At 42.5% G+C, this 22,451-nt stretch overlaps 1 protein-coding gene across 3 annotated transcripts in view; it reads left to right on the forward strand.

The window, feature by feature from the left end:
• Window positions 1-22,451, forward strand: part of lrch4 (leucine-rich repeats and calponin homology (CH) domain containing 4) — a 94,660-nt gene that overhangs the window by 31,788 nt on the left and 40,421 nt on the right. The gene's annotated exons all lie outside the window — the stretch shown is intronic.

A 22,451-nucleotide genomic window follows, 5' to 3' on the forward strand; every position in this document is an offset into this window, starting at 1 on the left:
CTTCTTCCGCGTTAGCGAGCGACTGTGACAATTTGTGAACAAACATGGCTGCCAGGCTTGCTTCGTTAAATATTTTGAGAGAATTTTGAAAGAGAAAGATGTGTTGAACACCCAAAAGGAATGTGTAATGTATTATTATTATAATAATAAAAAGCCAGCCGATATTATTTTCACGGTATCTGATCTATTCCGTCCAGCTAGCATGATATACCACTCAATGCCAGCCAGTATTATGTCATTTTATTTAATTCTAATATTTTTATGATTATTCAGTATAACCATTGATTTTTGAGGCCGGTTCATCTAACGAAGTATTGCCCATTCTTGGGGAGCTAACACTAGCTAGCTTTCGCCTTGTTAATCTAATAGAATTAGCATTCATTTGCGTTTAAATTGGTTTTAACCTTTTATACTTTTTATCTCTGAGCTTCCTGCAGATGAGGGCGTGGTATGAGGTGACCGTCGAATCAGAGCAGAGCTCATTTACATATAGCATTCTTAAAGACCACAGTAACAAAAACAGCCTGTTTTTCAATCTGAGGGATAAAATCGGGCTGAATAAGGGGTCATGTTCAAAAGAATAGACTTTTTGTACACGAAGCCATGAAGGGACGTTTTTAAAACATGTTCTCTGAACGCTCCTCATGGTTTGCAGTTGAGATCATCATGTTTTGTGTAATGTTCTTCAGATCCAGGAACACCTTCAGCCTGTAGTCTTCCAGAAAAATAGCAGTATTTGCATCATCGGGGGTGAATATTCCTGTTTCCTGATGGCTGTGAATAATAAATGTTGGCCTGCTCTCTTATGTAACTAAAAGCCCTTTCTTCTCCTGCTGCCGCCCTGACTCTGTCGTGCCCAGATGGTGCACTCCGCACCTCCCATTAGGTATTAAAGGCGCTATAGGGGGTGCTGGATAGGGGGTGGTGTGTGTGCGAGTGAGGAGTGTGTGGATGGATATAGGGCCACACCAGACCTTTGGCATAGATTATGTGGGGTAGTGTGAAAGGATTACAGCAGTGAAGGCGGCTCGGCTCGGCTCGGCTCGCCTCTGGTCTGCTCTTCAGAGCGGCAGCGCAACGTGCTGCATTGTTTTGGTATTAAACACTCGCTGAGTCTTTTCCAAGTTTCATATCAGCACTTAATTAAAACATGACAAGCACTGGACCTGTTTTTATGACTGGAATGTTGAGCTGTGATGTGGCGTTCATGCTCAAGAAGCTTGTTCTCCAAGCCCATCTGTTTCTCATTTATGGCAAGCAAATTTATTCTGCTCAAAATAGCGACTTTTCCACCGTTATCACTGCTTCAAAGGTCAGGTTTTGTTTTTTTGTTTTTTTCTAGTGAACGAAAAAAAATCAAGTGGGCCGAACGTTCGAGCAGAGGAGAAGATATCGGTTTCATAGCGTCTCTTGTTTTGATGCTGCTGATTTGGTTGTTATGGTAACAGGATGCATCCTCCACTGAACACACATGCACACTTGCGTGCGATTAAATCTGCTTCGCCATTCTAGAAATGACCCAAGTGGTAGAATCATACAGAGAGACGGGGTGTTTAGAACTTTATGAATTGATTGAATAATTTACTCCATGTTTGTTTGTTTAAAAAAAAAAAAAAAAAGATCCGGGAGTTAGTGTGAATTTTATTGCAGGTGTTTAATCGGTACTTTTTTTTAAGATATTTTTTTGGGCTTTTTGCACCTTTATTGGATAGGACAGTGTAGAGACAGGAAATGAGCGGGAGAGAGAGACGGGGAGGGATCGGGAAATGACCTCGGGCCGGAATCGAACCCGGGTCCCCGGATTTATGGTATGGCGCCTTATCCACCTGAGCCACGACGCCCCTAATCGGTACTTTTTTTTAAAAATTATTTTTTTGTCTCGTCAAACACGTATCAAATGAATGCCGCATTGAAAATGCAGTTTCACTATTTATACATGTATTCTTTGTGCAAATCGGGCACTAATTTGGGGATGGCGGAGCAGTTTCACAGATGAGGGCCTCTTACAGTATATAGATTAACATATATTTATTCTAATGAATATCAGTTTGTCAGGTTTAATGCCATAATGACTTCGTTATATATTGGGGGGGCAACAGGGAGTGCTGTTCTAGGAAAATAATCCACAACAGGGTTTAGTGATCTTCTCCCCCCTCAAGGATTTTATATAACTTATTTATTCATGCATGAACATCATGTCATACGTTTTTAACCGTTTATAGTTACCTTTTAAGAAAGAAAACACAACTTTATTCATCATACACTTGTGAAATCTCCTCTCTGCATTTAACCCATCTGAAGCAGTGAATACACACATGCGAGCACACACACGTACCCAGAGCAGTGGGCAGCCATGCTAACAGCGCCCGGGGAGCAGTTGGGAGTTAGATGCCTCGCTCAAGGGCACCTCAGCCCAAGGCCGTCCCATATTAACCTAACCGCATGTCTTTGGACTGTGGGGGAAACCGGAGCACCCGGAGGAAACCCACGCGGACACGGGGAGAACATGCAAACTCCACACAGAAAGGCCCTCGCTGGCTGCTGGGCTCGAACCCGGACCTTCTTGCTGTGAGGCGACCGTGCTAACCACTACACCACTGTAGTGGAACGTCTTCAAAACAAGTCAGTTCCTCATATCACTTACATTATAGCAGCTTGTCTTCTCTGTCTGCTAATAATAATAATAACAAACAAAACCACAGCTTCTTGTAATACTGTATTATTGAGATACCAGAAAGTCCTCGGTCTTAGTCTTTCCTGTGGCAAAAAAACGTACTGTTAGCAGGCCTTTCAGTTACATGAAACCTGTGATTGATAACGTCGTAGGCGCCCAAATTAAGGGCAAGCACCCAAAATATGCTACTAAAAGTTAAAAAAAAAAAAAAAAATTGTTGATTGATTAAACTTGGTGGCGGCACGGTGGTGTAGTGGTTAGCACCGTCACCTCACAGCAAGAAGGTCCGGGTTCGAGCCCCGTGGCCGGCGAGGGCCTTTCTGTGTGGAGTTTGCATGTTCTCCCCGTGTCCGTGTGGGTTTCCTCCGGGTGCTCCGGTTTCCCCCACAGTCCAAAGACATGCAGGTTAGGTTAACTGGTGACTCTAAATTGAGCGTAGGTGTGAATGTGAGTGTGAATGGTTGTCTGCGACCCTGTAGAAGGATAAAGCGGCTAGAGATAATGAGATGAGATAAACTTGGCTGTATAAAACCCAATGTCTTGACTTTCTTCTTTAAAAACCCCGAAATTAGCGAGAATTAGCATGCATTTCTTGTAATTGATGCGAAATCCGCACCATTCCCATGATGTTCTGGGTTCGTCGAACTCGCCGTAAGCCTCATGCAGAGCCCGAATTCTCAATCAATGGCGATCGGCACGCCGTGATTTCATGGAGGAGTGAGACTCTCGTACCAATGACCAGAGCGGGATTTCCACATTAGGGATATCTTCTTTCTTCTTCTTTTACATTGTTTTAAGGCGGTTGGCAAACGGCTTTTAGGTGCATTACCGCCACCTTCTGGACTGGAGTGTGAACCAGAATGTTTCACACCCTATTGTGCTAAATTCTCTTAATAATTCCTGTATCATTTAAGAACCTAAAAATAGCCCTATATCCCACATTATCTGACCTCAACTGCAATATCTCTCTGATACCTAGTGTCATATGATTTTAAATCAGGTAAAAGACTGAATAAAAGAGAGCTATTCAGGACACAACTGTGTGTATTAAGATGCAAGCTGCATCTTAGGCCAAAAAAAAAAAAGTGTGTTTCCGGTAACATGAAATACTAAAATAAGGTCGGTAGGTAGGAAAAAGGTTTTTTTGTTTGTTTGTTTTTTTTTTCCCTTAATTTTATTTTGTTCGAAAAAATTAACACAAGTAAACATCTTACAAAATAGTATTTTGGCACAGAATCCTTTATACCACACATAATAAAATAAGTGTTTTAAATCTTTAAACGAATAAAAAAAAATATTGCAAGAGTTCGAGTTATGATCTGCGGAAGCGTATTGCTGCCACACTCAAAAAAAAAAAAATTGGCTTAGAATCAAGTAATTACGTGAAAAGATATTGTTAACAAAGTTATCACGTTTTTACAATATATTTATCATGTAATAACATCACGTTATTTCATGATATTTTCATGTAATAACGTGAAAACACCTTATCAAGAAATAACGTGAAAATAACGTCCTAGGCTCGGCTACTTCCATTAGAAGCAGACGGCCTCGCCTAGCCTACTGTAGAACTTGGGTCGAGCAAAAACACCGAGCAAAAACATGGCTGAATCCTGAATGACTCCTATTTGTATAAATAGGGGACTACATAGGCGGCAAAATGTAGTGTTTTTCCCTGCCATGGAAGTGCACTTGTATACTGAAGAGGAAGCAATTTGCATTACAGCCTTGAATGAGGATTCAAAATGGCGGCTCGGCTCAGTTTTCCCTTCCCCCTTCAGTATACAAGTGCGCTTCCATGTTTATGCAGGAGGGCTGATAGAAGTGGCGGAACATTTTACTTTTTATCGTTTCTTTCACAACTTGAATGCGTTAAAACAAAAAATTATGACTAATGCCGCTTACACTAAAATATCGAGGGAAATTTGTAATAATAACTTTACGGTCGGCAATTTCGACGCGGAAATTCTCGATCAGTCGGGTTACCAGAAAGACACTTTTTTTGGGCCTTAAAATCCACACAGTTGTGTAAGTGTGGGTGGAATCAGTGACTTGGAGCTTGGTCCTCTTGTTGATGATAGACACTGGCCTTTCATTTAAACTAAGATCTTTTACCAGACTACATGCTGTGAATTGCACTGCCGATTCTTGTGATGTGACTGAAAAACCTTGTGTCTCACAGGTCTGCTACAGGTTTGTCTCTTTGATGGCAACAGTGCAGAACTTTTGTTTTCATTCATTGGCTGCTCTCCTCAGGCCCCAACACATCTTTTAAATAGTATTTTTTATTTTTTCATGGTCCGGTTTCTCTCAAATCGTGCGCTCTGATTGGCTCATGAGCGGTCCGGGAATCCTACAATACGGACCTCCTGGCGACTCGCTCGTTCACAACAACAAACATGGTAGCAATTTTTTGTCAACATTTATTTTTGCATTTCTTAATATAATAGCATTAATTTTACAGCATGGATAGCGATAATGACAGTGTTCACAGCGAAAGCGAGTTTTACTACCCTGAGGAGGAAGAAATAAAAGAAAACATTTCAGGAGAAAGCTAAAAACCTCTAACTGTTGCTAACGCCGAGCAAAAACATGGCTGAATCCTGAATGACTCCAATTTGTATAAATAGGGGACGACATAGGCGGCAAAATGTAGTTTTTTCCTGCCATGGAAGTGCACTTGTATACCGAGGAGGAAGCCATTTGCATTACAGCCGTGAATGAGGATTCAAAATGGCGGCTCGGCTCGGTTTTCCCTTTCGGGCGCTCTCGTTTTCTGTTAGAATTTGGTAAAGAAAAAAATAAATATATTATTTACCAGCTTAAGGTCGGTCCGTATGGTGAAATACCGTGACCTCGGCCCAGAGGGCCTCGCTCAGTACTTTCAAAACCTCGGTCACGGTATTTCACAATATATATTCTAATTATTTTTGTCATGTACATCAAGAGGGATTAATGCTATAGACATTTTGCAATAAAGATAAAAATAACATTCATAGATTTTCTTTATTTATTCATAACTTTGTAGCTAAAAAAGAAGCAGCAGCAGGTTTAAACACAGAGCACTGGGAAAACGGCACTTTGCACGTGCAGAAAAGCCCAAATTACCCTGCATCATGAAGGAAAAAGCCCAACTTCAGAAATACAAGGTGTAGCCCAGATAATGGAATTGAACGGCCTGGTCACACTGACACTGGAGACTCCTTCCATAAAGGTTAAATAAACAACTACTTTGAGAAAGCTTCACCATACCAATGATTTATACATGTTCTTTACTCCAGTACAGGCCTTTTTTTTTTTTTTTTTGAAAGACGTTGTTGACAGTCAATTATGTTTTTACTCTGCTGCCCTGGGCTAAATGTCACGAGATATTTTTTATTTTTTAAACTCGCAAAATACCATGGATCATGTTTTTAAGAACGGTTTCTGTACCGTGTGTTTTTAAAAGCTGCTTGTGTAGTTTTTTTTTTTTTAAATATATATCTATTTTTAGTCATTTTATTTGTTTAGCAGTGTAATTTGTAGCAGCACCGCTGCTCCTGTTGGATGTCGGATTCTTGTGATCATAGCGGGATGTTTGCAAAGGGAATAGCGTGTGAGGACACGTTTCTCCTTTGACTTATCTAGAACATTTGAAGACTGCTGCTTTGGTTTCATTGTTCTGTGGCTGTAGGATGCTTTATAGCCAAAGTCTAACTTTATTATTATTATTATTTCTAAAGCAATTGTAATATCTGCTTAAAATGTATAGCCTCAGGCGCTGACAGTGGCATTAAAAAAAAAAAAAATCACTCCCTCATACTGCTTTACTCCATTTATCATTCGCCTTAGATTCTATACTACGAGTCCCAGTGAAGGAGTTGTTGCTATAGAAATAGAAATGTATTCGATTGAATATAAAGCTATGATTTTGATTTGGTTTGCAGCCGGTGGCGCGACCGTCAGAGCGGGGGGGGATGATTCAACAGCACAGCGGTGTAAACATGCATTATCTAACACTGAGTCCTGCGAGAAACAAGCCGTTCTGGATGAACCTGTTTTGCTTGCGTTGGCTGTGAAGCTTTCGGTCGAGTAGAGCTCTCTTGCCAAGCCTGCCTGAAGCGCTGAAGCACAGCGAGTCCTGGGGCCTGGTCTCTGAGCCTGGTTTGGACCAATCACACCGGTTCTGCTATGCCTTGTTTGTTAGTGAATCAAAGCTAATGGTTTAATTAGCCTTTGAGTGTACGGGGAGGCGGCGCACACATACTGATCATCTACTTTCTGGTTCGGTGTTTGCATGCCATCCGGAAGACTTTGCATAGGCAGTGAGAGGAAGTGAGGGGATGCACTTTGTCATTGCAAGAGTCTGTTTGATGCGATGTTTTTAATACTAAATGGCTGTTAAAGGGGAAATCACCAGGCTAAAAAAAAAAAAAAGACGTTTAGACAGAAGTGTCTGATGTGAAAGAGTGGCCTCTTAAACATTTATATGCTCTCTTTGACATGACAGACAAAGAATAAACTGTAGTCTGAGTGCTGGAGTACTGTGGACACACACACACACACACGCGCGCAATTGTAGGGCCTCTGTTCATTGAGGGTCTGGGCCTGGGGGTTGTGCAGGATGCTGCCTTATGGTGCATGCTACAGGATTTCTCAGCTGGCACGCAGCAGCATGAAACACACACACACACACACACACACACACACACACACACACACACACACACACACACACACACACACACACTTCTGCAGGACAAGCTGGAGCTGTTAACAGCAGCTCTTCAGACACATGGCACTGGCCACTCCCAGCCATGAAGAGGGCTCCTGGGAAATATATTTTGGTGATCCAGAGAAAGATAGAAAGCCACAGATGTGACTGGACTCCTCTCGAGTGAGTTTGCTCATAAGGCCGATTTACCAGCACGTATAGATGTTGTTTGCTAACAGACGAACACGTTGTCGTTATGCTTGGTGAGAACTGTCATCTTTTTCTTCTGCATAACGTTTCTTTTGAGAACTTTCAAAACAGGCCATGCTGTACACCGCAGTTCATTCATTCATCTCATTATCTCTAGCCGCTTTATCCTGTTCTACAGGGTCGCAGGCAAGCTGGAGCCTATCCCAGCTGACTACGGGCGAAAGGCGGGGTACACCCTGGACAAGTCGCCAGGTCATCACAGGGCTGACACATAGACACAGACAACCATTCACATTCACACCTACGCTCAATTTAGAGTCACCAGTTAACCTAACCTGCATGTCTTTGGACTGTGGGGGAAACCGGAGCACCCGGAGGAAACCCACGTGGACACGGGGAGAACATGCAAACTCCGCACAGAAAGGCCCTCGCCGGCCACGGGGCTCAAACCCGGACCTTCTTGCTGTGAGGTGACAGCGCTAACCACTACACCACCGTGCCGCCTACACCGCAGTTATCTTATATTATTCTATACACATTCAGTGGATATGAGCAATCGCGCACTCTGATTGGCTATTCTACTACTAGGATGTTAGCTCATATATACCGTGAGTAGAGAAAAACAAAATGGCGGCGCGTGTTGCTGCAGCAACCGAGGACGAAATAAAAACTCTACTCGAAAATAAAACCCCAAAAATCCCAAAAAAAGGGAATAAAAGTATTTGATTGTAAGAAGGTGGGGTTTTTTTTTGTTTTTTTTAAATGTTTCAAGAATTATTATAGCAATTTGTGAAAATTGCTGCTGTTATTTCACCGGTTTGTTTACGTTCTAAAAGGAAATGATTTTGTCGGACGTTTTGTATAAAGTTTTTATTTTATCAAATTTGCTAAAAAATAAAAAAAAGTAGTGCTGTCAAAGTTAACGCGATAATAACTCAACGCGATCTCAATTTAACGCGATTTAAAAAAATAGTGCCGTTAACCCAAATTCTAATTTGGCCCTGCGAGTCCCCCGTAGTTCCTGTTGAGGCTTGTCGCGCGCTGCTTCAATAAGAGTACGTGTGAGTGATGGAGAAAGGCATAGACATATAAACATCCTCGCCACCATATTGGATGGGGCAAAGTGGAGATTCTTCAACCGTCTCTGGTATAGCGTCTAGACCAGGGGTCTTCAATCCTATCCGCAAAGGGCCGGTGTAGCTGCAGGCTTTCATTACAGCCAAATTGGAGGCTCACTTGATTGTTGACTGGAGACGAGGGTGAAATGATTAAACAAGTGAAATCAGGTGTAGCTCCTGCTTGGTTGGAATGAAAGCCTGCAGCCACACTGGCCCTTTGTGGATAGGATTGAAGACCCCTGGTCTAGACAGTAGCCGAGAATAAAGATGCCTCATTCATGTGCTGCGTTTAACTGTACCAACAGGTTTACCGTCCAAACAAGATCACATGGGATTACCTTTCACAGGTGAGACTGGAAAAATACTTTTCAATACTGTTCCTTCAGTCTTCAGTTTCCCAGCTCATCTCCACCGGGTAGGTGTATAGCTATAAGCAGTGAGAATTAGAGAATACAGTGCCACACTATGATGAACGTTTTTATTTTTGTCATCTGTTTTTTTTCTTCTTTTATGGCAAATACTTCTCTTCAAGAAACTAATGAAGAGTAAAATAAAACTTTTTTTTTTTTTTTTTTTCACAGTGATATGCACTTTATTTTTCATCCCTTGGTTTTCTCATCTAATATGGAAGTTATGGATGTCAGTGGCTGTGACAAGACGTGTTATGCTCTGCAATAAATTAAAAAAAAAAAACATTGGTACAAAGCAAGCCCGTTCACTTTTTTATGCTAAGAGAATTACAATGGTTTTTCATGTGACAAAAATGTGCAATTAAATTGCGATTAATCGCAAGTTAACTATGACAGTCGCGACATGAATTGCGATTAAATATTTTAATCGCTTGACAGCACTAAAAAAAAAAAGCTTTTTCTCAAAATCCAGTGAACGTGGAACAAAAAAAAAAGAATAAAACAGTTATTCCACTCAATCTCCTCGTACATGGCTTATAGCCGACTCGGCACTACACACGGACCCGGCGCCGTGGGGGGGCGAAAGGGGGCATCGCCCCCTCGGGGCTACAGCCCCGCCCCCTCAATGGAGACTCAGATCACTTAATTGTTTTTTCTTATGAAAATATAATGTCTTATAGACGTATTAATAATTTGCATTTTCAAATACAAAATATTAAGTGGTTGCGCATTGCACAAAAATACATTTCACACAAATCGCTACTAAAACTGGCACGGTAGAACAAATCTGATTGGCTGTTATGATTCTTACGTTGCACATTGTTACTCTTTGATTGCTGACGCTGTACACGCAGGCAAAGGGTTTTGAGAGTGTTGGCGGTTAGCTCGTAGTTTGCTGCTGACCGTGTGTTAGATGGCATCAAAATGGATACAAGAAAATGGATTTTGTCAAAACACACTGGAGTATGCAGAGCCCAGCACATCAGCCACCTCAACTGACCAAGATGACACAGGCAGGCCAGTGAAAGGATGCGAGAGTGCCGCAAATGTGAGCCGTCCGCCAGGTGACCTGGGTAAAGAGTGATATATATATTTTTTTTTAAATTATGATTTTGGCTGCCGAGCCAAGTACCTTAGACTTGCATTGACGTTTTGTTTTCATGCCGCGGAGCTATTTGTATGTATTTTAAATGTAAAGGACTTGCCTGTAGGTTTGTGTGTGTTGTTTTATGTTTGGCATCTTTCCGGTTGTACCGCGTGTCTGTGAGAAAATCGGAGGGGAGGGTTAACAGGTGGGCACGGGAGCTGATAAAGCGCAACTGCCCTGGTAATATGTCACATGATTTTCCCGGACTAAAGCAACCTTCGGGGCCGTGGTTTTGTGGTTGGCGCAGTTAATTGTTTGAAACACGTTGTCAGACCGCCATCACTACTACACACTATATGAAAAATATTTGCCCCCTTGTGATTTCTAATTGCCCCCTTAGTAAACTGTTCCTGGCGCCAGGCCTGACTACACACCCCCTCGGCTATCCGCTCATATACGACTCGATTTTGTGGAATAACTTAATTATTCCCTGAGATGCTTTTGTAAAGTTTGAGGGTGTGTTTTTTTTTTTTTTTTTTCTTTTTAAATTTGGGGGGAAAAAATGCCTTTTTATTTATTAAAAAAAAAAAAAACCTTTGTCACATGCACAGTGAGATTTATCCTCTGCATTTAACCCATCTGAAGCAGCGAACACAGACAGACCGACTGACCGACTAGCTATGCTCCAGCGCCCGGGGAGCAGTTAGGGGTTACATACCTCGCTCAAGGGCACCTCAGCCCAAGGCCGCCCCACGTTAACCTAACTGCATGTCTTTGGACTGTGGGGGAAACCGGAGCACCCGGGGGAAACCCACGCAGACACGTTTTAGCATGGTATGAAAACCCTATAGGTACAGTGAGACCGATTGATCTTGCGACTGGTTTTAAGTATTAAATATGTAAATACACTACCGTTCAAAAGTTTGGGGTCACCCAGACAATTTTGTGTTTTCCATGAAGTGTCACACTTTTATTTACCACCATAAGTTGTAAAATGAATAGAAAATATAGTCGACATTTTTCTGGCCATTTTGAGCATTTAATCGACCCCACAAATGTGATGCTCCAGAAACTCCAGCTATATCCACACGACAACGGCAACGAGATTTAAAAAAAAAAAAATATCGCGTCCACATGGGCAACGGATCAGTAAAATATCAGGTCCATATGGCAACGCAACGCTTGCTGAAAACAATGCAATACACATGCCACACCTCTAGGGGCGCTGTAAGACGGTCCCTTCAGAGACACCAGAACAATAGAAGAAGTAAGGACGCATGCGCATAAACTATTATGCGCGAGACTTCATATTAGCCACAAAGTCAGAAAAATCTGTGCGTAAAATTACATTATAATGACCAAATACAATGAAAAGTATTTTTCCAGTCTCACCTGTGAAAGGTAATCCCATGTGATCTCGTTTGGACGGCAAACCTGTTGGTACAGTTAAACGCAGCTAATCTTTATTCTCCGCTTTGACCTCTCCAATATGGCGGCGAGGATGACGTATGATTCTACGCGGAAGGCGGCGTCTTTAATGGTCCGGAATAAATTGAATGATACACGTTGATGGATTAATTTGTTTCTCACCTGTGAAAGGTAATCCCATGTGATCTCGTTTGGATGGTAAACCTGTTGATACAGTTAAACGCAGCACATGAATGAGGCATCTTTATTCTCCGCTTTGACCCATCCAATATGGCGGCGAGGATGACGTATGATTCTACGCGGAAGGCGGCGTCTTTAATGGTCCGGAATAAATTGAATACTACACGTTGATGGATTAATTTGCTCTTCTACGCTCTTTTTGAGGAATGTATTGTAGGACTTAAACCAACATCTGAAGAGGTGAGATCGCTCCTTTTTTTCCCTATTTTTGCTGGCGGGATTGACTCTCACTCTCTCTCACTCTCACTTTGCACCATTACACAATAAATATTCACAGTGAAAATATTTTGTAAGCGCGTTTCATGAACCAAGTTGTAGGATTTGTTGACAACTCGCATCGAGTTCGTTACACTTCTACCCGGCGTGAAGCACTCACAGTCATGTGGTTGTGACGTCATCGTAAACAAATCCGTTCTACTCATCCAGACGACTTCGCAACGGCGCTGTTGCCAGATCTTTCCACTCTGGAACCCGTCCTCAAAAGATTTCGTTTTCGGGCACCCAAAACGCCGGTGCCGTGTGGACGCCAGGCCTAAACGATAAACAATTTTATCAGATTCACCTGAATCCATTGCCGTGTGGACAGGGCCTCAATCTGCTCAAAGGAAGGTCAGTTTTATAGCTTCTCTAAAGAGCTCAACTGTTTTCAGCTGTGCTAACATGATTGTACAAGGGTTTTCTAATCATCCGTTAGCCTTCTGAGGCAATGAGCAAACACATTGTACCATTAGAACACTGGAGTGAGAGTTGCTGGAAATGGGCCTCTATACACCTATGGAGATATTGCACCAAAAACCAGACATTTGCAGCTAGAATAGTCATTTACCACATTAGCAATGTACAGAGTGGATTTCTGATTAGTTTAAAGTGATCTTCATTGAAAAGAACAGTGCTTTTCTTTCAAAAATAAGGACATTTCAAAGCGACCCCAAACTTTTGAACGGTAGTGTAGCTTTGCTCTTATTGGCTACGGTCTTAAAAAAAAAAAAAAAAAAGACCCGTCAGCCACACCCACAGACTTGCTTTACTACGGTCTTCATGTTGCTGTTTCTATGATGACCTTCAGATGCTTGTGTACATATGAAACAGATATTCCCTATACTGTATGTTTATGTAGCTCGTGTGCCGTATCACATCCCTAACATCGGGTAACCTGCCTTGCCGAGCTAACCTGAACTAGCAACAGCGACCTGCCTGAAATGGTGGAGGGAAAAAAAACCCCAAAGAACCCTCAGTAGCATTAGTGTTTATGGGAGTTCACCTCCATGCATGGTGGCCGACAAATTGATCAGTCACACAACAGGAAGTACTGTGGTCAGTTCAGGTAATCCACCTGAGCAGAGTTGGCACAGCTCCATCTTCTTGATTCAGATTGCATCCATCCATTATCTGTAGCCGCTTTATCCTGTTCTACAGGGTCGCAGGCGAGCTGGAGCCTATCCCAGCTGACTATGGGCGAGAGGCGGGGTACACCCTGGACAAGTCGCCAGGTCATCACAGGGCTGACACATAGACACAGACAACCATTCACACTCACATTCACACCTACGGTCAATTTAGAGTCACCAGTTAACCTAACCTGCATGTCTTTGGACTGTGGGGGAAACCGGAGCACCCGGAGGAAACCCACGCGGACACGGGGAGAACATGCAAACTCCACACAGAAAGGCCCTCGCCGGCCACGGGGCTCGAACCCGGAACCTTCTTGCTGTGAGGCAACAGTGCTAACCACTACACCACCGTGCCGCCCAATTCAGATTACAGTGGGCGGTCATATGGTAATGAGGGGTGGTACCATATAACCTTTTTTTTTTTTTTTAATTGTCTGGTTTGCAACAATAAATGGATTAAAAAGTACAACTCTGTGTGTATTCTTTATTAAATAAAACGTTGCTAGTGTTGGAAAATTGCCATGGCGTAATGGGAATAAAACACTCCTGGACATGCCGCGATAGGAAATTAATCAACGTTAGAGTAGCAATAGGCTGTTAAAGCATCACGCAGTTATGTCGCCATGTTATATTTTTATTCCTTCGTTAATTTACAGCAGTTTAAAAGCGAGTAAGTAAGTAATAGTGTCATGACGACAGCCACGTCATGCTTGCCTCCTGAATCAGGTGAATATCTTGAAGTAAATTTGCAGACGTCTTTCGGACTAAAATGCTAAACGGAGAAGAGAATTGAGCAGAAGTGCTGCTGTGAGCGCGTTCTCTTGTGTAAGCGTAACCATCAGTCCTGCCTGCTTTCTCGGTCCATCTTTCTATCGCTCCTGTCTCGCTCCACATGGGCCTCAGTGATGGATTAGCAGTTCAGTCGGGTCCTGCGAGCCCGTGTTTTTGTTCTTTCGCTCCTTTTGTCTTTCTCCTTTTCTCTCTCATTTCAGTGCCCTTTTTCACGCGTTCTCTCTGGCATTGTCATGGTTCTGTTACTCATTCACTCCAGTTGTCTCCCTGCCCCTCCCGTCACTCTTCCAACCGGTGACTCGGCGCATGACTCATCACGTCTGCGAATCTGGCCTGCACACACACACACACACGTGCGCACAGTGTTGGGTTGCATGATTGCATCCCTCTGAATGCAGATGGGAGAGTAAATGTAGAGCGTAAAGGTTTGATTTTGACGTAAAATTTAAAACGCCCACTTCTTCTGTAAGATTAGTTAGAGCTGATAAGTACGATAAACAACTCCTTCATGTCCATAAATAGGCACAGACACACACCTAGGAGTGCCTGTGCTTGGATACTAATCACATATGACCTAATCCAATCATTATCCACACACACACACAGAGCTCAGCTCTGATTCCACCCTTCTGCTTTCGTCAAAGCTGGTGTGTGTGTGGTGACAGGTGGTCCGCTTCCCACTCTCTTTGTCTCTTTCTCACATTTTTACAGAAACTTTCTCTCTCTGTGTGTATCATGCATATGGATTTTTTTTTTTGGGGGGGGGGGGTCAGTTACTCCAGTGTAATTTAAGACAGCCTTGCATCTGCTGTGTGTATGTCTCAACTAACACACACACCCAAATCGACACACACTCGAAGTGAAGAACTCCGAGCCTTGAGGCGGTGTTAAAACCGAAGTGGCGCTGGCGAGTCTTACCCAGTGTAGCATTCTGAAACCGGATTTCAGGAGCAGCTTTTCAGTGCGCCGACCTCACGTGCGAGGTTTTGACCCTGTTCTCGACTGAATTGCGTTCAGGAGAACGATGAAAAAAAAAAAAAAGGATGTTCTCGATCATGTATGATTTTTTTTTGTTTGTTTGTTTGTTTGTTTTTTTGTTTTGGGTGTGTACCGGTAATTTGTATGTTTTCGCTAAAGATATTTCTGCTGCTTCCGCTGTTCGGCTTCATATTATAAAGTAGCGGGTTGGGTCTGTTTGGGAACGGAAAATAATGTCATAACCTGGTCTCAAGCTGCATACTTGTCAATTATTTATGATATATTATTCAGTGTACAGTGGGGCAAAAAAGTCTTTAGTCAGCCACCAATTGTGCAAGTTCTCCCACTTAAAAAGATGAGAGAGGCCTGTAATTTTCATCATAGGTACACTTCAACTATGAGAGACAGAATGGGGGGAAAGAATCCAGGAAATCACATTGATTTTTAAAGAATTTATTTGCAAATTATGGTGGAAAATAAGTATTTGGTCAATAACAAAAGTTCATCTCAATACTTTGTTATATACCCTTTGTTGGCAATGACAGAGGTCAAACGTTTTCTGTAAGTCTTCACAAGGTTTTCACACACTGTTGCTGGTATTTTGGCCCATTCCTCCATGCAGATCTCCTCTAGAGCAGTGATGTTTTGGGGCTGTCGCTGGGCAACACGGACTTTCAACTCCCTCCAAAGATTTATGGGGTTGAGATCTGGAGACTGGCTAGGCCACTCCAGGACCTTGAAATGCTTCTTATGAAGCCACTCCTTCGTTGCCCGGGCGGTGTGTTTGGGATCATTGTCATGCTGAAAGACCCAGCCACATTTCATCTTCAATGCCCTTGCTGATGGAAGGAGGTTTTCACTCAAAATCTCACGATACATGGCCCCATTCATTCTTTCCTTTACACGGATCAGTCGTCCTGGTCCCTTTGCAGAAAAACAGCCCCAAAGCATGATGTTTCCACCCCCATGCTTCACAGTAGGTATGGTGCTCTTTGGATGCAACTCAGCATTCTTTCTCCTCCAAACATGACAAGTTGAGTTTTTACCAAAAAGTTCTATTTTGGTTTCATCTGACCATATGACATTCTCCCAATCCTCTTCTGGATCATCCAAATGCTCTCTAGCAGACTTCAGATGGGCCTGGACATGTACTGGCTTAACCCATTGACGCCTGAAACGCCTGCAAAAAAACGTCTGCAAATGCCTAAGCCAGTTTTTAGAAAAGGTCCCCATCTGCCTGAGGGTTTTCTGAAATAAAAATAATTAATTGAAAACGCCTATGAAAAATTCAATATCTCAGCCTCTGAAGCACATAAAGACATGAAATAAGTTGCATTTAAAAGATAAAATTCTCTGCTTTTATTGGATCATGCTCATTCAGCATTAACACAAACATTTTTATAAAAAAAAAAACAAATCTGGCATGCGTCTTGAAAATAATGACAAATCAACAATGCTGTGTTATGCAACAACCAGCATTTGGGTCAATGTTGCGTTATGCAACAACCGGCGCTAGGGGCAATGTTGCGCGACGCAGCATCCGGCGTCAATGGGTTAAGCAGGGGGACACGTCTGGCACTGCAGGATTTGAGTCCCTGGCGGCGTAGTGTGTTCCTGATGGTAGCCTTTGTTACTTTGGTCCCAGCTCTCTGCAGGTCATTCACTAGGTCCCCCCGTGTGGTTCTGGGATTTTTGCTCACCGTTCTTGTGATCATTTTGACCCCACGGGGTGAGATCTTGCGTGGAGCCCCAGATCGAGGGAGATTATCAGTGGCCTTGTATGTCTTCCATTTTCTATTAATTGCTCCCACAGTTGATTTCTTCACACCAAGCTGCTTACCTATTGCAGATTCAGTCTTCCCAGCCTGGTGCAGGTCTACAATTTTGTTTCTGGTGTCCTTTGACAGCTCTTTGGTCTTGGCCATAGTGGAGTTTGGAGTGTGACTGTTTGACGTTGTGGACAGGTGTCTTTTATACTGATAACGAGTTCGAACAGGTGCCATTAATACAGGTAACGAGTGGAGGACAGAGGAGCCTCTTAAAGAAGTTGTTACAGGTCTGTGAGAGCCAGAAATCCTGCTTGTTTGTAGGTGACCAAATACTTATTTTACCGAGGAATTTACCAATTAATTCATTAAAAATCCTACAATGTGATTTCCTGGATTCTTTCCCCCCATTCTGTCTCTCATAGTTGAAGTGTACCTATGATGAAAATTACAGGCCTCTCTCATCTTTTTAAGTGGGAGAACTTGCACAATTGGTGGCTGACTAAATACTTTTTTGCCCCACTGTAACAGTCCAGTGTGTTCATACTTGACTGAACCAAAACTCCCTGTTCCTACACAACGCTGCTGTTTTTGTACTGCAGCCCTGACCGCGTTGTGTTGACGTTATAAATCGATCAATGTCAGATCTGCCTTTAACGACTTTGAACGTTTTTGCATTGACCTTTTTTAGTAGTTTGTTTACACAGAGGTGGGCGTCTCCAAGGGTGTAATTGGGGTATGTTGTACGAGGATGGTGAGAGTGCCAGGTTCGACCTGAGTGGCTCCTGGAGTAAAAAGTCTGGGAGGAGATAAATATTTAAACGGCCATTTAACATAAAAAATGACAGCTTTGAGACTGCAAGAGAGAGAGAGAGAGACAGTTTAGTATAAGCACCTTCAGCCACCTGCTCCTTCACCTTCAGTGAATCTGTTCGTCTCTGACTGCATGCTCATGGCTTTGGTAAGGCAAGTAACACTAAAGCCTGGTGCACACAGGCGACTTCTCATCGCAAGCGTATTGCGATTTTTGGACGCAAGTTTCCTCTCTCGGGTAGCTGTGTACGCGCGTTATCTGCGACCAGTAGGTGATTTGGGGAGGAGACTGCAAGTCACATGGAAATCACATGACTACCTCACAGGCAGGGATTGGCTTAGCCTTTGGCGGTGATCACTTTGATATCGCAAAGACACGCACGTGGCGATATCTCTGCAACAAGTCAGCGACTGGCGATTTTTATTTATTTTTTTTTTTTTTTATATAAATATATTTTTTGGTTGCAGAATATCAAGCATGTTTGATACCTGTGATCTGTCGCAAGCAACAAAAAAATCACCGTTGCAAATATCCGCACATGAAGCAATTTTTTGCTTGTGTCAAAAAGTTGCACAACCAAGCGACGGAAAATCGCCCTTGTGTGCCAGGCTTTAGAAATACAAACAAATTATATATAATATACACGTTCACTGGATTTTGAGAAACGGAGCATTTTGTTTTTTGCAAATTCAATAAATAACCACTTTTTTTTTTTAAATACAAAACATCAGACAAAATCATTTCTTTTTAGAATGTAAACAAACCGGCGAAATGACTGGAGCAATTTGTGAAAAATACAGTAATTCTTGAAAAATAAAAAATGTTCTTACCGTCAAATACTTAAAATTTATTTAAAATTTTTTTTGTCTGTTTTGGGGTTTTGTTTTTGAGTAGTTTTTTTTTATTCCATCCTCAGATGGTTCAGCAAAATGTTCTGCCATGTTGTTTTTCTCTACTTATGATATATGAGCTGATAGCCTAGTAGTAGAGTAGCCAATCAGAGCGCTTGATTGCTCATATCCAGTGAATGTGGATGGAGAAAAATATATATGGGGCAGATGTAATCTAATTGCCAAACAAATGGAGCAGTAGATGAGTGTTGGATGGGGAATAGAAGAGGAGGAGGTTGTAGCCGATAACGTACAGTCCCAGTAATTGGGTAAATAGCTACCAGTAATTTTGTTTGAGTTTGTCTGAAGTGCCACTCCTGTCTCCATCACAAAACTGTAAATGAACAAAATAGAAAAAATAAATGTTGTAGCGGTTAGCGCTGCCGCCTCACAGCAAGAAGGTCCGGGTTCGAGCCCCGTGGCCGGTGAGGGCCTTTCTGTGTGGAGTTTGCATGTTCTCCCTGTGTCCGCGTGGGTTTCCTCCGGGTGCTCCGGTTTCCCCCACAGTCCAAAGACATGCAGGTTAGGTTAACTGGTGACTCTAAATTGACCGTAGGTGTGAATGTGAGTGTGAATGGTTGTCTGTGTCTATGTGTCAGCCCTGTGATGACCTGGCGACTTGTCCAGGGTGTACCCCGCCTTTCGCCCGTAGTCAGCTGGGATAGGCTCCAGCTCGCCTGCGACCCTGTAGAACAGGATAAAGCGGCTACAGATAATGAGATGAAATGTTGCACACCAAGCATTGGTGCTAGCTAGTGAACACAATCAGTCACTACGTTTTTAGAGTTCAGAACTGTTAGTCTGAGTGCTAACCCACTGTCGTTACTGGGTACAGCTTACAGTTTGGATACACTGTATAAGTGAATACCGTATAACTATATGCTTTTGCAAGTAAACACGTCGATTTCTCCAGTTTCTATTGTGATGGTTGTCACGGTTATTGCTGTAATGCCTTCTGGTGCCATGAAGCAGCCACTTTGGTGTTTTGTTCTTTTCACTCCCTTGTTTGGTTGTCATTGGTACAAGCAGCAGTGGCTGATGGGAAACGAGTGCTACGCTTGGGAATTCAGTCCCTTAAGGGATTGTGTGTGTGTGTGTGTGTGTGTGTGTGTGTGGGTGAGAGGGAAACACTTCCTTGCCAAATGAAATGGCTGAACAAAAGACATGGAGCAAGAAGCTAAAGAGAGCAAGGATGCACGCGTGCACACGGACTTTTTTTTATTTTATTTTTTTAAAACCCATTGTTCTACTGTCTGTCCCTCTTTGAAAGAAAGTGTATGTCATGGCAGAATAAAGATGCATTGCGAAGATAGTGATAGTTGCTAGTGAGCGCTTGCTCTGCTGTGTAACTCCCTCTTGCTCTCTCTCTCTCTCTCTCTCTCTCTCTCTCTCTCTCACAGACAGACACACACGTACATAGATTAAAAAAAAAATCACATTGTGTTCTGGTTTTGCTCGGGTCCTGTAATTAACATCCTCTCTTCTCTATAAATACACCATGAGTTTGTGTCCAGAGCCACAAAGAAAGTGTGTGTGGGAGTGAGGGTTCGGAAACTGCGACTGGAGACGTAATGGGCCACGTGAAGGAGAGAGTTTGAAAGGAAATGGAGTGTCAGGAATATGGCGAGGTCAAATGGCTTCTTTGTTTGATTTAAAAAAAAGGATAATGGGTAAAGGAAGGTTATAGTGGTGTGGTTTTTTTTTTTTTTTTTAATTGTTACTCCTTCTGCCAATTTTGTTGGAGGAGGTTATATTTTGCTTCTATTAGTTTGTCCTCTGGTTCCAACGTAACTCAAAGTAATGAACGGATTTTGAGGAAAGGTGAGCCATGGGCCAGGGAACAATTGATTTAGACTTTGATGCAAATCCATTGAGGGTGCATGGTGTGGAGGTGTGCACTCTACCGAGTGGCCTTCTAGTAGTAGTTTTGTTTGTACAGTTTATCCTGCTTTCTCTTTAAGCAGGATTGTGCATGAAACTTGTTGTGCCAGAGAAGAACCCCTTAAATTTTGGAGCAGATCCACAAATTTTATTTTCACTTTTGCTAACCTTGCACAATGCAGCTTTTGGTCTTGATGAAAGTCTGCACTCGCCAAAGCCATCCATCTTAAAATCCATTAGATGGCAGTAAAGTTCCAGTGTCAAAACATAGCCAATGTAGAAATACAATGACTCCCAAAGTACAATCCACGTTCACGGGTACCAGTAATCCTCTGGGATACGCAAGTCGGCTAATTCCAATAATTTTGGAAATGTATCCAGACACGCACACAGTGGTTGTGTATGCATCATACAGGAGTCACCTATTGTCTTTGGCAGAGGACTGCGGACTCCAAGTGCCCTTTTAGTTCTTATTAGACAAGGGTGGCTAAACCTTCAGACACTCAACCTTTTGTGTTGTAAAAATGACAACAGAAAAGTTCAGCTGTGTTTTGAGTTCCTAGATCTTGTTCTCTTATTTATCTATCCATCTCTTCTCCCCGGAATATTGTCTGTTTTAACCCTGCGTTCATGTTATCATGGATGCAAAACAGGCCATTTCCTTGTGCAGCTGTGATCCTGGTGACATTGCCTTATGTGACGGGATGACGAGCCTCAACTAAACTGAGATCATATTCAGTTTTGAAATTGGAAATAATTTAGGTTGAAATTGGCAGTATAATAAGTAAAATAAAAAGTAAAGTGGACAAAGTCAGATAACCACTTGTACCCCTTTTCCACCAAATCAGTTCCAGGGCTGGTTCGGGGCCAGGGCTGGTGCTGATTCACAACTCGTTCAACTTGCGAGCCAGCTGAGAACCAGCTTGCTTTTCCATAGCTCGCGGTGCTAAGGGAAGACACGTCATTACATCGCTGTATACGTCAGTTACGTTGTTGTATACATCAGTTACGTCGCTACGTTTGCATAAACCTTGGCGCGAATATCGAAGCAAAAACACGGAAGAAGCAGCAACAACGACAACAATGATAATAATGGATGACTTCGCGTTTGTACAGCTGCTGCTTCTCGTCGCTTAAAAATGGCGATCTTTCGCGGTCTTATTGTTGTTGGTCTTAACAACTCCGCCCCCCCGCTGACGTAAGCGGTTCTTTCCTCTGGCCCAGCAAAGAGTTGGTGCTAGCCTGGAACCGGTTTTTCTGGCCCCAGAGCCAGTTCTTTGTCAGTGGAAACAGAAAACCCGGTTCCAAACTAAGCACTGGCCCCGAACCAGCCCTGGAACTGCTTTGGTGGAAAAGGGGCATTAGTAGTAGATGGACCAAAGTAGATGTCTCTACTTCCAACATTTAGTTGAGCCACTACAATGTGGCTTGGATTACAGAGAAATGAAAGCGAAAGTTTGAAAGACCTTATTCGACTCTGTTTGCAGAGCAGATAAAGGAGGACAATCGCCAGCAGTCTAGTAAAATTCATTGTTGGTAAATAAGTGGTAAAATTTACCCCTGGTGTTTTGAAGGAATATTTCCCTCACTTCAAAACAGCTGGCCAGCTGTTTGGAGAGCGCATGTTCTTGATAGTCGGTGCACATTACATACGTCTGAAAATAATTTTTATTAAATTTGTTTCTAAATGAAACCTTGATTTAACATGCATACCAATTGAGGAAATCCAAGTAAAACTTTCCATACTCGTGCATCTCAAACAATCATCAGATCATGAAAAAGTTTTTTTTTTTTTTTTTTATAATTTTAATTCCAAGGGGTAAACCTTCATATCTTCTATATTCATTACACAAAGTGAAATATTTCAAGCCTTTATTTGTTCGATTATGGCTCATGAAAATCAGAAATCTAGTATCGCAAATAATTAGAATATTTCCTAAGATCAATCAAAAAAAGGATTTACAAAACAGAAATGTCCAACTTCTGAAAAGTACCTTAATTTATATACACAGTACTTGGTTGGGGTTCCTATACCACGAATTACTGCATCAGGATGGTGTGGCATGGAGGCGATCAGTC

Source organism: Neoarius graeffei, chromosome 1 (assembly GCF_027579695.1).
Source record: "Neoarius graeffei isolate fNeoGra1 chromosome 1, fNeoGra1.pri, whole genome shotgun sequence".
NCBI classification, from domain to species: Eukaryota; Metazoa; Chordata; class Actinopteri; order Siluriformes; family Ariidae; genus Neoarius; species Neoarius graeffei.